The sequence below is a fragment of the Drosophila persimilis genome, unplaced genomic scaffold (assembly GCF_003286085.1).
Source record: "Drosophila persimilis strain 14011-0111.01,24,50 unplaced genomic scaffold, DperRS2 tig00000002-arrow-pilon, whole genome shotgun sequence".
NCBI lineage: Eukaryota > Metazoa > Arthropoda > Insecta > Diptera > Drosophilidae > Drosophila > Drosophila persimilis.
This window is the reverse complement of record NW_020825289.1, coordinates 17075651-17089979: the sequence shown is the minus strand read 5'-3', so window position 1 is coordinate 17089979 and position 14329 is coordinate 17075651. Positions and strand designations below refer to the sequence as shown.

General features: G+C 48.7%; 1 protein-coding gene across 3 annotated transcripts in view; it reads left to right on the top strand.

Annotated features, from left to right (window-relative positions):
- LOC6592683 overlaps positions 1-14329 on the top strand; it is a 41851-nt gene that overhangs the window by 8381 nt on the left and 19141 nt on the right. Inside the window, exon 1 of one of the 3 annotated variants that reach the window (XM_026985040.1) lies at positions 11355-11477. The exons of the other annotated variants lie outside the window; for them this stretch is intronic. The gene's annotated coding sequence lies outside the window, so the exon portion shown is untranslated. Of the gene's footprint in view, positions 1-11354; positions 11478-14329 lie in introns of those variants that run through there. 3 annotated transcript variants of the gene reach the window in all.

Below are 14329 nucleotides of genomic sequence, written 5' to 3'. Positions count from 1 at the left end.
CTCGTACGAGTGTGTGGGGTACGAGGTGGATAAAAAGTGAAAGACCTGGTCGTGATAACACGTAGGCCCCGAACAAGAGGCGCGCATGCGTGGTCCAAGTAGGTACCCCCTCGCGTCATATTCCACTTGAGTTGCAACTGCAAGTTTAGTTGCAGCTGGTGGCACGTCTCAGACGAAGCAACACCCACTCGACGATGCGGCCCCAAGCCCCCCACATGGAGGAGGGATAGCGGAGGTTTAACTCTTTCTGGCCCGCTGCACACTCTTTTTTGGTGGCACTACGCGAGGTTTTATGACCTCCCCTACCCAGAAAAGCACAAAACCGAGAAAAAAAGATCTTGGCTACGCCTCACGTCTCTCCAGTCAGGTGCCCCAACAAAAGCTCAGATTTCGATTTAATAGCCAAGAGTCGGACTAAGGCATACATTTTTCTCTCTACTTTTTTATGGCCAACATATAAATCCGTCTTGGCTTAACCCATTTGGAGACTTTGTTGGCCAGACTTTGATTTGTGTCGGCCAATGGACTGTGCTTGGCCACCAGCTTGTAAACTCTTATCTAGAGAATCACACTTCGGGGAGGCTGAAATTTATGATCCAGCAGATCCATTCCAATTCATTATAGATCGTTTAATCTTGAGGTTGAATGGAATTTCTGTGGGAGAAACCTACAATGGAACTTCCTACTCATTTCAATCGATTCACATTGATTTCCCCCACTGAGAAAGGAAGAACCCTCCATTGGCAGGGCAACCTTCCCTTGGAAATGTAGCATTTTTTACTGCCTTGTGCATTGAATACCATTCAGCATTCCTCAGATTCCACGAACCTGCAATTAAGTTCATTTTTTAGCACGCCATTGGGACCGTCGCAAGTGCCATAATGATTGACCATAAAATGCTTTCGAAAACGGGTACGCAATGCTCGTTAAATTCATTTGCATTTCCCCCGCACAATGGGGAAGGCAAACCCGAGTCCCACTCCAATCACAACGCTAGATCTGGGAGAGTGAAGACATATTTCAGCTGTCAATTGGGTGTCGGCACCTCTTTAGACACGATGTTGACCACAAATCAAATTAAAATTAACCGAAAAATAAAATCAATTCGAAATGCTATCAATCGCGTAGCGAAATTAGCACTCGGGGCACATGAAGATTGTAAAAAACATAAATGGCAGCCAAGTGTTATCAGTGGCAGCGATCGTGCAGCCAGACGTGTCCGGACTCCGGAGTGCTTGAGTGATCCACCCACCTATGCACGAGAGTACTCCTAATTAGCGCCTTCACGGGCTGTAGTGGACCCCTAATTAGGCTAGAGTAAACATACCATGGGATGGGATGGGATGGGATGGCTTTCCATTTGCGCAATCGTTGCTCTGATGGGGCTTTTGTCTCCGTTTCGGCTGTCGGTTGTCTTTTTACGGTGGCGTATGCGTAATTTGGATGAGCTTCTTTCTCTCTGAATGCCACGTTTTTTGGGTATTCCAAGTGCATGGCTTTTCTCTTTTACGTAGTCGTATATTGTCAATGTCGTGCAGTTGTCATTACCGCATTATTGTTATTGTTACTGCCTTCTCTGTTGACTCTTCCTCTGTCTTTCCCGCTTCTTGGCGCATTTTTATGGTCGTAAATCTGGGCAGAGAAGCAGAGTTATATGTACATCTTATGTAAACCAATTAGTTGCGTTGGCATTTGCATTGAAATGCATAATTTATGAGTGCAGCTCAGTCCACAATTATTTTTGATCCAAACGAATCCAAAAGTGTGGCAGAAGTTGTTAAGCCAACACAGCAGTGTGCCCCTGCCCCTGCCTCCTCCTCGGCCACTCTAAAGGCGCAAATGAAGCAATTAAATTCAAAACGTTGCAGACACATAAAAATTATACATTTCTTGTTATATTTTTCCCATTTCCATGGAGGAATCCCGTCCCATTCCCCCCCCCAAAGGCGACTCGGAAATTATGTTAATTCCCGGGCCACAAACGATAATAAAAATAAAATTTTAATTTCGTGTAACTTTAATAGGCCGTAAAGCGTTTAAGTTTTGAATTTTAATTGCTGCTGCCTTTCCACGATGATATAAGGAGCCACTTGGAGCCATGAGACATGGGTTCTATCGATTGCCTGTCCATTAGGTAATTGAATGGCGAGGCTTTCACAGAGATCTCTGTCCACGAGGAGATTTCCCCCGGAGGCTGAGCCCCGCCGTTTTCTGTGTCTAATGCGGGACTTTCTTTGCCTCCTCCCCTTGCTGTTCCTCTGGGGGTTCTGGTCATGGCCAGGGCTATTCTCCTTTATGTTCGTGTCATGTTGGCTTTTGGCAAATTCATCTCTCGCTTTGAGTGGGGCCGGGCCGGGCCGGGCCGGGCTCTCGCTGGGTTTCTTTTATGGCAACTGCCGCTTAATTGCTTTTTCTCACCCGTTTCTCTGTTTTCCTTTCTTTGCAGGTAAGCATCTATAGCAGCACCACTTGCACCACTGACCCACTTGCACGGCGACAAGTGGTGGCGCCAGCAGCCAGCAGCCACCAGCCACCAGCCACAAGGGGATCCCTGCAGGGCCGTCTAATCCCATCCGATCTGTGGGATGTGGGATAGATACGAGAATCTTTATTGATATGTGTCACCATTATCGATGTCGACTGTCGACTTTCGACTTTCCCTTCGCGCTCTCCCCATTTCCCCGCATGAATTATGGCACTGCCCACAGAGAGATCGCGTCTTAGATCTCTGACTTAATTAAATTCGCTTTTCCCTATGCGGGCTTCCCATCCAAATCCAATCCGACTTGCCCAGCAACAAAAATCGAACACAATTCATGCAGCGCCCTCACACACTCAGAGTCCATGATGCTGGATGCTGTCTCTCCGGACCATGTTGCTGCGGCAGTGATAAGATCTACAGATCTTAGATCCAATGACTGCTGCTCCATATTTTGGCGTAAATTGAAATCTCTGTCGGTCTGTCGGTCTGCCGCTCTGTCGCCGTGTCGCTGCGGAGGTGCCAACCTGTTCTCTTTAATTGGGTTAAAATGCAGTCGTCGAGCCTGGCCCAAAGCGGAAATCAGTTGGAGCCGCAACGGGCGTCGGCCATTTAGCAATTGATGTTGCAAATGGCGAGTGGCAAGTGGCAGACGACATGATTTATGTGTGCTCAAACGATTGACCTGATTCCGGGGAGTGTGCGAGTGCCACTGTTATCTGCAGAGATCTACAGAGATCTGCAGAGATCTTCGGCGATCGGGGATTGGGACTGGGATCTATAACTATCCATCCAAAGATCCCTCCGTGCGGTGCGGTGTGTCAAATGAACCTGTCACATTTCAGCAAACATTCACTTTCTCTTTGGCGCAGCTGGCGCCTGGCATGGGGCATCCTGTGTGCCACACTAAATTACAATTTGTTTATGTGCCCCAGCACCCAGCACCCACACAAACACATACACACACCACTCGTATGAGGGGTCTGGCATGGTCTCCTCCTGGGGCACAATTTGTCTGCGGATCAGTGGGCAATAAGTCAAACGCCACACCGCCAAAAGTTCAACAAATTTCGCAAAGCAAAAGGTTTATTTAAAGTTTTATGTGCCTCGGCATGTGTGTCTGTCTGTCTGTCTGTCTGTGTGTGTGGCATTATTGTTGCTATTTTTGCGCTTCCGTTGCATGTCCAGCGAGGGAGTTGCAGTTGCAGTTGGGGCTGGGGCTGGGGCTGGGGCTGGGAGTCAGTCAGGCAGTCAGTCAGCCGGCTGTCTATCATTTGCCATACACTCGGAGGCCTTTCATTTTAGCCGCAGACAATTGCCAGGCCCCTACAGACAGCCCCATTCCGTCTTGGCTTCCTGCCTGTTCGCGGTGCAGGCCCTCAAAGAGGCCGCTCTCTCATTTGCCTCCGCCGCCCCCTAACCCCTCCCACATTTTGCACTGCAATTTCTATATCTATATCTGTTTCGATTCGTTTTCATTCATAACTGGGTCCTGGATCTGGATGAGCCATGGAGGAGGGATCGCATCGCATCGGATTGGATTGGCAACTGCTGGCTTATGCAACAGACTCAGATTTGCTGCTGCGTTTAGCGGCAATGAGGAAGTCCCCTTTTTGTGGGTGACTGTGGCAAACGATTGCGGCCGGGTTAAGTTTCCTTTTGACTCGATTCGTTTTGGCTTGCAACTGCTGCCGGGGCTACAAGATTGCATGCTGCGATAGGCACAAATGTGGCAGCACCAAATCATAATGCACAATAATTTTGGGGCATAACTGTGGCATAAACTACTCGCCACATTTCTCAGTGGGCGAAAGTTACGGGAAAGGCATCCAGCCCTGCTCCTCCAGCTGCACGTCCTCGACCTTTCAGAGCACATTTCAGCCGAGTTCAGACGCGTTGTCTGACTCTTTTTCAATAACAATAAAGGCCTTCTGCGCCTGCGCCCCACACTCTTTCTGTCAGTCAGACAATGCGGCCCGGCGCGTGCTTCTGGCCAGGCCAAGATACAAATAAAATACGGATGGAGATGCAGATGGAGAGCCGAGACCCAGACCCAGACACAGACACCACTGCAGATGCAGTTGCCGATGCCGATGTCAGACGATGACAGCTTTTGGCGGAGAGCCTAGCCCCTATTTGCCTGCGCCATTAAACGGCAGCCCAGGTGGGCGTTGACTTCCCTGCGTCTCCCCCTTACCCCCGGCTGCCACAACAATGGAAACAGAGGCGTCATCTACCAGACTACGCTGGCAGGTCCAGGTACGGCGTAATGAGTGTTCCCCTCCCTCCGAGTGGGCCGCATTCCTCGGCAGGAATGGGATCCGAGCCGACTTCATTTGTCAAGTCGGAGTTTAAGCGGCGTCATGTGCCTTAATTGTGGCAAATGTTTGCCAGACCCTGGCACTCTCAGCGAAGGAAAGCAAACAAATGGGGGAGAGGCCCCACCTCGGACTCCATCTCCACCTTGGGACTCCTTCGGCTTCATGTATGAGCGAAAGTGATTTCGGCCGCCGGCTGCATAAATCCTGCAATGAATAATTTAGTCATTCCATTCCATGCAGCGTCAATGGAAACGAACTTTTTGTCGAAACATTTAAGCCGCAGGAGTTGGCCAGGCCCGGCCCCATGACCACCCAAGCGACAGCGCCAGCGTCAGAGACGGCGCAGGCGGCGGCGCCTTGGCGGCAAATTCATCACACGAGTGTCCCAAGTCCATGTCCCCCGCCCAGTGCCCGTCTCGTGCCCCACGGCGACGACTCTAAATCGTGTGTGAATGGCTTGACGAACTGCACTGCTGCTGTCCCACAGTGGGGCAAAAAAGGCACTTGGGATCGAAATATATGTATCTGCTGCTACCATTCCTTTGCATATTGGTAGATCTTTATGCTATGAGCATTGCCGCCCACATTAATGATTTGTGGCTCCACAAATTTCCACAGTGCCAATCCGAGCTCTCACAGCCCGGACCCCGACTGACCATTATGCTGACCAATTAGTCATTCGGCGCTGGTTTTGCATGTCATCTGTGTGGGGCAGGGTTTGGCCAGGAGACAAACCACCAACAAGCCGCAGCCGACATGCAGACTGTAATTTGTTTGTCAATTAAAAGCGCCGGCAACAGGCAACAGACAACAGGCAACAGGCAACAGACAACAGGCAAAGCGCCTTGGCCATATTTTGCACTGTGGCAAGCGACTTTCGCAACATGTTGCCGCTGCTGCTGCTTGAACGAAAGCGAGTCGGGGTCACCGCATTCTGGAGGATCAAAGGAAGAAGCAGAGGGACAGCCACAGTCCCCAGTCGCCAGTCCCAATGCGGAAACTGGGCGACAGCTGGCGCTCACTTTCAACGCGCGACTTCTTTGTGGTTCTACCCTGTCAGCGCTAATGGTGATATGCAAAAGGAAAACCGAAACTGAACAACAACTACAGACCGTTAAAATAATGAGCTGCAACTGCCGCTGCTGTTGCCGCTGCCGTTGTGATTTGTTGTTGTTGCCGCCGCGGCGGCACTTTCTACCGCCTGTCCAAAAATAAGCAGCCATGTTGCATATAGCCTCCATACGAGTACGTACACATTTGTATTATTTTCAGTTTTCTTCTTTTTCGGCCACAAATCCTAAAATGGCAAACAGCGACATGTGCGACCGACTTTGGCCAGGCGGCAGAGGCAGATGCAGAGGCAGAGACAGAGGCGACAAGGTGATGGTGACATGGGCCGACGCCGCCACCGCTGCCGCTAGCGATGGCAGTGTTTGCCACTAAAAGAGCGACTTAATCTGATTGAGGATGGTTCAAGTGCCTAGAATGCTAAGGGGAAGCCATCAATCGGCTCGGAGAAAAATATATCTCCCTAGTTACTTCTGTAGAACGATTATTCGATATTTGAGGCATCTGCTTTATCCACCAGAAAGCTCTGATTCGTGGGGTACTCCATCACGACCCATGTCACGCTGCCATCTCCAGTGGAAGCTGCAGCAGAGCCGTGTTGGAGTCGACACCGGAGTCGGGGAACGAACGGCAAACAGCATCGAAATCGGCATTGGCATCGGCTGGCAGATGCGTGTGCTGCCTGCCTCCTGGCAAATAAATCTCAAATATAAATAATAAGCAAATATTTTATATTTGCCTTTTGCCGGACGACTCTCTCGATGTCGATGTCGATGTCGATGTCGTCGCTCTTGATGCCCAATTTGGCTTTGGCGACGATCTCGACGGCATTTGTGGGTCAGGCGGTCGATCGAGGGAATTGAAATTGAAACTGGCGCCTCTTTGGCGTCGATTGATTTTCATATTTGCTGGATGCAATTAAGCTCAAGAGCCCCATAGCCCATAGCCCATATCCAGTGCCAGAGCCAATTTGAGATCAACACGAGAGATTCATAAGCCGCAGATGGAGAGGCCCGACGGCCAGTGATTCTGATCATTCAATTAAAATATACTCGTACTGCTATACGTAGCGAACCTTGAATGCATCACTGCAGGCCCCGGGGCTGAATTGATTGATCAAGAGCGTACAAAGCAATAAATAATACAACAAAACAACAAAGCAAGAAAGACAGAGTTTAGCGATATGAAGCACTCAATACTCTTGAGGAATGATCGGTTTTATGGGCAGATATACTAAATATGGAGGGATTACTAGTGGTTCCGTCAAAAGTAGAGTTTCTCCAAAGATTTAGACATATATTTGGTACACAGTTTCCTTAGCAACCGATCGAAATGGAAATCAGGACCATATCATTGCAAAATGAATCTTCCTGCAGCAGATGTCTATAATAAATTCTTGAACGAATCCCAAAAGTTGTGCTCCTTTTGAAAGGGTATACAAAATACTGAAAACTCGTAAATGCCGAATACTCTGAATATAAAAAATGCAAGTGCCGTGCCACACCAAGCCGTCCCTCCGTCCGTCCGTCCGTCCGTCCGTCCGCCGTGCACATGTTCCACACTTTGCACTTCCTGATGGCGGGGGCTTTGGATATCAGAGAGGGGGGAGGCAGGCAGATGGGGGAATGGAATTCTGCTTTGCGCCGCTGTGCATCGGAATGCGAAATTAATGAAATCACATGCAGACAGGCGACCAATAAGGAGGGTAGGATCGGTTCGGTTCGGCTCGGATCGGATAGGAGAAGAGCAGAGTGGGAGCGTCTGGGGGATGACGATGAGGTGGCCAGGCCGCTGACAGTGATTAATGCTGGATCTGTCTTTCCCGCCACAGCAACGAAACTACTCACCAGACACAGACACAGATACAGATACAGATACAGATCCACAAAGACAGAGGCGCTTTACGAGTAATGACACATTGAGAACTGCTGCAGACTGACGAAAACAAATCACGGTCAAGTGGAGTTTGCAGCTTGCTGGAGACCTGGGGTCCAAAGTGCTTGGGTGGCTTATTAAAAGCGAAAAGAAGTTCCCACATCAGAACCACACAACGATCACAACGAAAGTAGCTTAAGTCCACAAAACCAAATGAAATGAAATGAAATGGAATGTTAAAAGGGTTACCACCACAAAACAAAGAACCAACGGCTAAAGAGCCTGAAGCACTGCGATGATGATGGTAGTGATGTAGAGACCCATTAAAGTGAGTCAAAAGTAAAAGCTGTGGAGAGTCGGAGCATGGGATGTGGACAGGCGACAGTATGGGAGATAATCTACTTAGGAGATACCCGTACGAGCCATAGTTCGAGGTGTGCAGAGCTTCCGCCTTACGGATCATAATCCCCTCGAATGAATGGCATCCAATTACCACACAATCTCTGTTGTGGCAGGATTTTCATTAAATTAAACGAAATCTGGGACCCCTCTTCGTTTCACATGATAAGTTTTTGGTGGATGATGTTCTTAAGGTGGGAAAACCTCACTGAATCACGCTTTTTTTTCCGATACGTCGAACATAATGTATTATTCCTCTCTCCCATCATAAGTTCTTTGTTTTTCATGTGACGCATTATCCAGGCCTCCATCATATCATCGTTTTGAGCGGTGAGCGATGAGTAGAGTTTGCAATTACAGAACTGCGAACAAACCACACAATTTTCGTCTTTTGTTTTAGCACTAAAATATTTGGTAATCAGCAGAAATTCAAATCATTTTTCAGCCATTCAAAAAGTATCGCATTACCATTCGAAAACCCCACAACCTGCCGCCGACTCGACTCTGTCTTTGGACTTGGGTTACCATTATACAACCAGAGATGGAGAGCAACAACCAGCAGATGCCAGGTAGAAACAACAATGAGCAGACGCAACACGCTTATGGAAATGACAAAACTCACATGTATTTCCGCAAAATGCCCGACGACAGGCGGCCACTTATAATTTGTTTCATTAGCCAGCGTGAAATCGACTTTTTTCCATGGAGCCATGGCTCCTTGCGGCTTCCAGCGTCCAGCGTCCAGCTTCCAACTCCCTCTCTAGTGGCCAGTGTCTAATAATTTTTCATAATTTTGCGTGGGCTGTGTGGCATTTGAATTTCCATTTCCATTTGCATTTGCATTGGCGACCGACTGACTTCCTTACAGCTGGCCTTTCCACCAGCCACAAGCCACCAACCACCAGACGCCTCCGCGAGTCCACGCCCACTGCCTGAAAGGGGGGCTGGCTATTTTTCATTTCAATTAAATTCGCATCGAGATTGCAAATCAAATCGATTGCCAGCACATTTAGCGCCTGTCACATTACTTTGCGAGCCCACTGTTGTGCTGGCTCTTGCATAAGCGTGTGCTCCTGCTCCTGCGTCTGCGTGGCCGTGGCCCCATCCCCATCCCCATCTCCCTCCCAGTCCAGCCGTCGATTTGCATGCGGTTTCTCCCGTCCATAATTATAGTTTATTACGAGTGCGAGTACTTTTACTTTACTTTACGGTTTTCTACTTTGGCACACTTTCCACCAAAGCCAAGCGGCTGCGGCAGCGGCAGCTCCTGCCATGCAAAGACTTTTACTGCCCACTGTGTGTGCGCAGCCATCATTTGTTTTGGATGGCTGGACTAATGACAAGTGCCTGGTCACGAAATGGCCACGGCTGGGTCTTCGGCCAGACACATTTCAGGAATACTAGTCAGTAACAGAACGCCCCGTGAAATGTGAGCTGGGGAAGGGGATTTGCTAGAGAGATTTCATCCAGGGAAGCAGAATGTTTGCTCCTTCTTTGTCGAGTACTTTCCTGACAATGTCCCATATCTGGATCCACTCTGGGTCCACTTTCCACTCGCAAAAACTCCACTCAGGCGCGTGTCTAATTTATTATTTTGACCTTTGTCTGGGGCCTCATTGTCGGCCTTTATTATTCACCGGGCTAAACACCTCAATTAAACAGATTGCGATATTCCCCTTCGTTGCGTACCGCCTTGTGCGTGACAGAGTCGACTCAGATTCTGCTGATTCTGGGGGAGTGCCACAGCACCCTCTCTATAAAGAGTTCTGCATTGTATGCGCCGGCACACCTTAAAGGGAAAAGGGAGATGGAGGCGGAGACGGAGACGGAGACCCACCCCACACGAACGACTGTCCCACTGCACGAGTGCGCCAATTCCGAGGGCACTCCCAGTGGCACGCAACAGTTTTCCCCGGCTCTGGCAGCAGCAGCATCCCGGGGAAAACCCACCCCCCGAAGGGCCAGGGTATGGGTTGAATAAACCCTGATCGGCATCTGGGCTTGTGCTCTCTCCCCTCAGCGATGGGGACAGACACACTTTCACCACTTCTCGGAGCGCAGTCAATAGCAGGGCACTCGTAAATCAACAGCTTCAACTCCGACTCTCCAATAGCGACTCCAATTGCAATTCCCATTCCGAGTGCATCTTCCAGTGAATGCGAGACGAGGAGTACGAGTATTACCCCAGTTTTAGGGCCAGTGCGCAACCCTTGAGATACAGCGAGGCGGCGGCCACACAATGCATCCGGCAGATAGGCGGCATCTGGGTAGATATACTCGTTACTCGTATTGTACGCACAAGTGCAGTGCAGTGCCCATCCACTAAGAGGAACAGCGGCTGGGACTAGGACTGGGACTGGGACTGGGACTCGGACTGGGACCGGGAACAGGCCGGCCTCGACCACGCGCATGCACACAGGCCTGGCATTCTCTCTCTCTTCCCTTCTCTCTGCTACTCTCTCTCTCTTTCTCTCTCTCTCTTGCTCGTTCCCCGCTTTAACGACTGTTACAGTTTGATTTGAGTCTCGTTTTCGGTTTTTGTTTTGTCAGCTTTTTTCAGTTTTCCGCCTCACGTTGACCGGTGCACATCGGTGTGGCTGATAAAAAAAAAAAGAAGAAACAAAAACCAGCTACCGCGCAGCGTTGTGCCTTTTGTTTAAACCAAAAAACGAAGCAGCAGAGAAAATTATACATATTTGTGTGTGCAGCGATGCATTTAAATAGTTGTTAAGGGGAGTACTACGAGCATAGGAGCATACGAGAATGGATATGGATATGGTGCTGCTTCCGTTGTGCACCAATTGCAGTGCCGGTGCCGCACCCTCCCCCGCTGACACACCGCCAGGGAAAATGTTTACAGCTCGCAGTGTGTGTGTTTGGCAACATTCCTGCCCCCCGAAACGAGGTCAATGCATTTCCAATTGCCGATAACCCAAGTGAAGAGAAAAGAAACGAAAATCGGGAGAGAAAAAACCTATGAAAAGTTACGAGCAGAAGTTCAAAGTTAAGTGGACCCCAAAGCAGTGCGCGTATCTCTCGTTCTCTCTCTATACAATTTTAAATCATAAAAAATAAATAAATGAAAAATTTTCCACTTGAGTGAACCGACTTAAAGATGCATTTAGTGCCGGCATACTCGTATCTGTATCTCCAGAAGAAGTACTCGTAATTGCAGTCCACTGTAACTGCAACTGCAACTGCAACTTGTTCTTATCGGTGGAGCTCGGTAATCAGGCATCCACTTGAACTACTTCTCCTCCCGATTGGACTTTATTGGATTATCAGACCCGAGAGTACACAAAAAACTGGATACCGAACACTTGCTGTAGCGAGAGGTGAGTGCATGCTAGGGCTTCCAGTCGAGAGTACATTGCACTCTCCCTCTCCCTCTCCCTCTCCTCTAACATCTAACATCTGTGGGCAGTATATCGTGTGTTGTAATTGTGTCAGCTGCAGTCCACCCTCGCGATCCGGTATCCACCCGCATCTGGAAATCCATCCCAAAATCGAAGTCAGACGAAACCCAATGACCCTCCACGAAATCGGTTCTATTGAAATCTGAAAACGAACACAGCAAAAGCGGCAGATAAAACGGATTAACATAACATGATACGACAACCACCGCCAACACCACTCCAACGGCAAACAGAGACACAGAAAGATAGCTCCGCTTTAAATTAATAAACAAAAGTCAACGACATGTAGTGGGGGTCCACAAAGGGTGTGGGGCGGGGCGGGAGCGAGCAGTGCTAGAAATGCGATATCGGGCGCAAGTACAGGGTGCGTCTGTCTCCCCTCTGAGGCAACAGATGTTGGGGTGCGTAGGGTATGCTACAGAAAACCGCATTAAATGGTTTACCATTTCCGAATAGATCGTATGGTATACCGTTATATGTAGATATTGACTGGATAGATCTATGGCAGCGGTGGTTAGTGGATGCAGCAGGCCCAGCCCTGACTGTGACTCGAATCTGGGTCAGCAGATTCGCAAATCAAATCCAATTGAGCCCAAAATGAAGCTCGGGTTCGGGAGCTGCCAGAGAACCGATTATGGATAGGATAGAATGGCAGATAAAGACGGGCGGGAAGTTCAATGTTCGCATCAACTGTTAAATTATAGCGATGACATCAGCCCGATAAGATTATTTTGTTTCTACCTGCAATCTGTTTCACTGCGTGACGAATACCCATAGCCATACCCTTGAGGGTAATCCATTTCGTAGGTATTTTTGCGGGGAATACCGGAATAAAAGTATTCAAAGGGAAAATCTAAAGTGGTTTCCTTTGTTCGGTTGTATGGAAATAACTGTGAATTGCTGGAAACAGCTGTTCCCGAAAGAAAACAGCTTTATTTCGGCAATTGAAACTCTACCTCATTTACTTCATGCATGCCACATGTGTCCCAGCCAAGTGTGCGTACCCCTCATATAACCGACAGCTGAGGTTGGGGCCCACAAGCCTGGCATAATAATAACCCTGAAAGTTTACTGACTTCCGTTGCAACGCCACAGCAACGGAGGGAGCCCGTAGGCAGTTCTCCAGTAAACGGAGGCGCTGTGCCAGTCGAAGAATGAAAAGTCCAGAGGCAAGGGCGATAAGCATCTCTGGACACCCATGCACCCATGCATCCATGGAGGGACTTCGACGACGACGACGACTCACGTAGGTGGCGCTAGGAGGAGGCGTTGTCTTCATTCTTCTTCCCTGTGTCGTCTGCAATTTGTTGCTGTTGGTGCTGCTGCTGCTGCTGCTGTGGCACTTGTAGTACCTGCCTTTCAAAAGAGAGGCAAGGAAGAGTGTGATGTTGAACAACCGTTGCTACGGTTTAGGCCCGCTTGAGCACAGTGCTAACTGAAATGCTGTTGCTGTTGCAGTTGCAGTTGCATTTGCCGCAATGACTTGACAGCAGCAACATCCTCTCCTCTCTCTCGCTCTCTCCTTTTGTGAGTGTACAAGTATTTATCTTAATTAGGCGGGCGTTGGCCAAGTAAAAATGCATGAATCACTGGGGAGAACGGAGTGACAAGGCTCGAAAGGAAGCCAAAGAGGAGGAAGTCACAGCTACAGGCCTAAAAATAGCTCCCCAGAAAATGTTTATGTCTGACAGGGGGCTACGCGGCTTGCGTGGATCTGGGAGAATATGAATTGCCTTTCCATCGGTGGCTTATCCAGCCGAGTGTTCAATCTGTCCACAGTTGGAGTTTCAATGAATATTTTTCTAGTCGAATGCCGAAAACCAATTTCCCACCAGCCAATGGCAATTAATTTAGAAATCGTTGAGCTACGAAAATTGATTTTACTTAATCAAGCAGCGGAAAAACACACGAGGCACGGGGCACTGGGCAAAGGGGCACAGGGGCACAGAGGCACAGGGAAAATGACGCTTTAAAAGTTTTTCGCTGTTGCCAAACGCACAAAAATTAATCAAGCGGTTAAAAAAAAAATAAAGAGAAACAGAAACCGATTTTATAGGCAGCGCTTGACTGCCCGAAAATGCATATCGCCTGGATTCCAATACGAAATTTATCGTCGCATGGCATTTTTTGTTGGTTATTGGTTGTTGCCCCGTTGTTGCCTGGCTATTCCGAGTGATTTCATTTTCAGTTTTGGACATAATTTACGTGATCATGGCGCGTCGATAGCAAGAAATTATCAACGCGCATGCGCAGCCGCCGCTCAGGCCGCAGAGCTCTGGCTCTGACTTTTAGATACCCTGCCAGAGGGTGTCTTAATCTCTTATCTTATCCAGGAATATATCTCTATATTGTACAGCCTTGATAGGAAATATTGCTAAAAATATCGAATGAGACGATCCATAGCAACGATCCATCTGAAGGGTATCAAAAGCTTCGGCCTCCAAAGATAGCCTTCGTTTCTTGTTGCTTGTTGCATTTGTTGCTGTTGCTGTTGCAGTTGCAATCGTTGTCGTTGTCGCTGTTGTTGCATTTGCTGCTCAGTTTCTAATTGTTGCGCGCGTTTGTGAAATTTATTGCGTTTCGATCTTTTTCTTTTTTGGTTGTTCGGATTTTTTGTTGCCTGCCACGTAACGCGAAAAAGTCGCGGATACGAAGCCCCCGGCCAGGAGGTTCCCTGCTTACAACTTCATTTCGCTTTGGCGATTTGATGGCCGCGATATGGCCCGGCCAAAAGCGAAATTTATTTTTATGTTAATGGCCCTGGCGGTGGC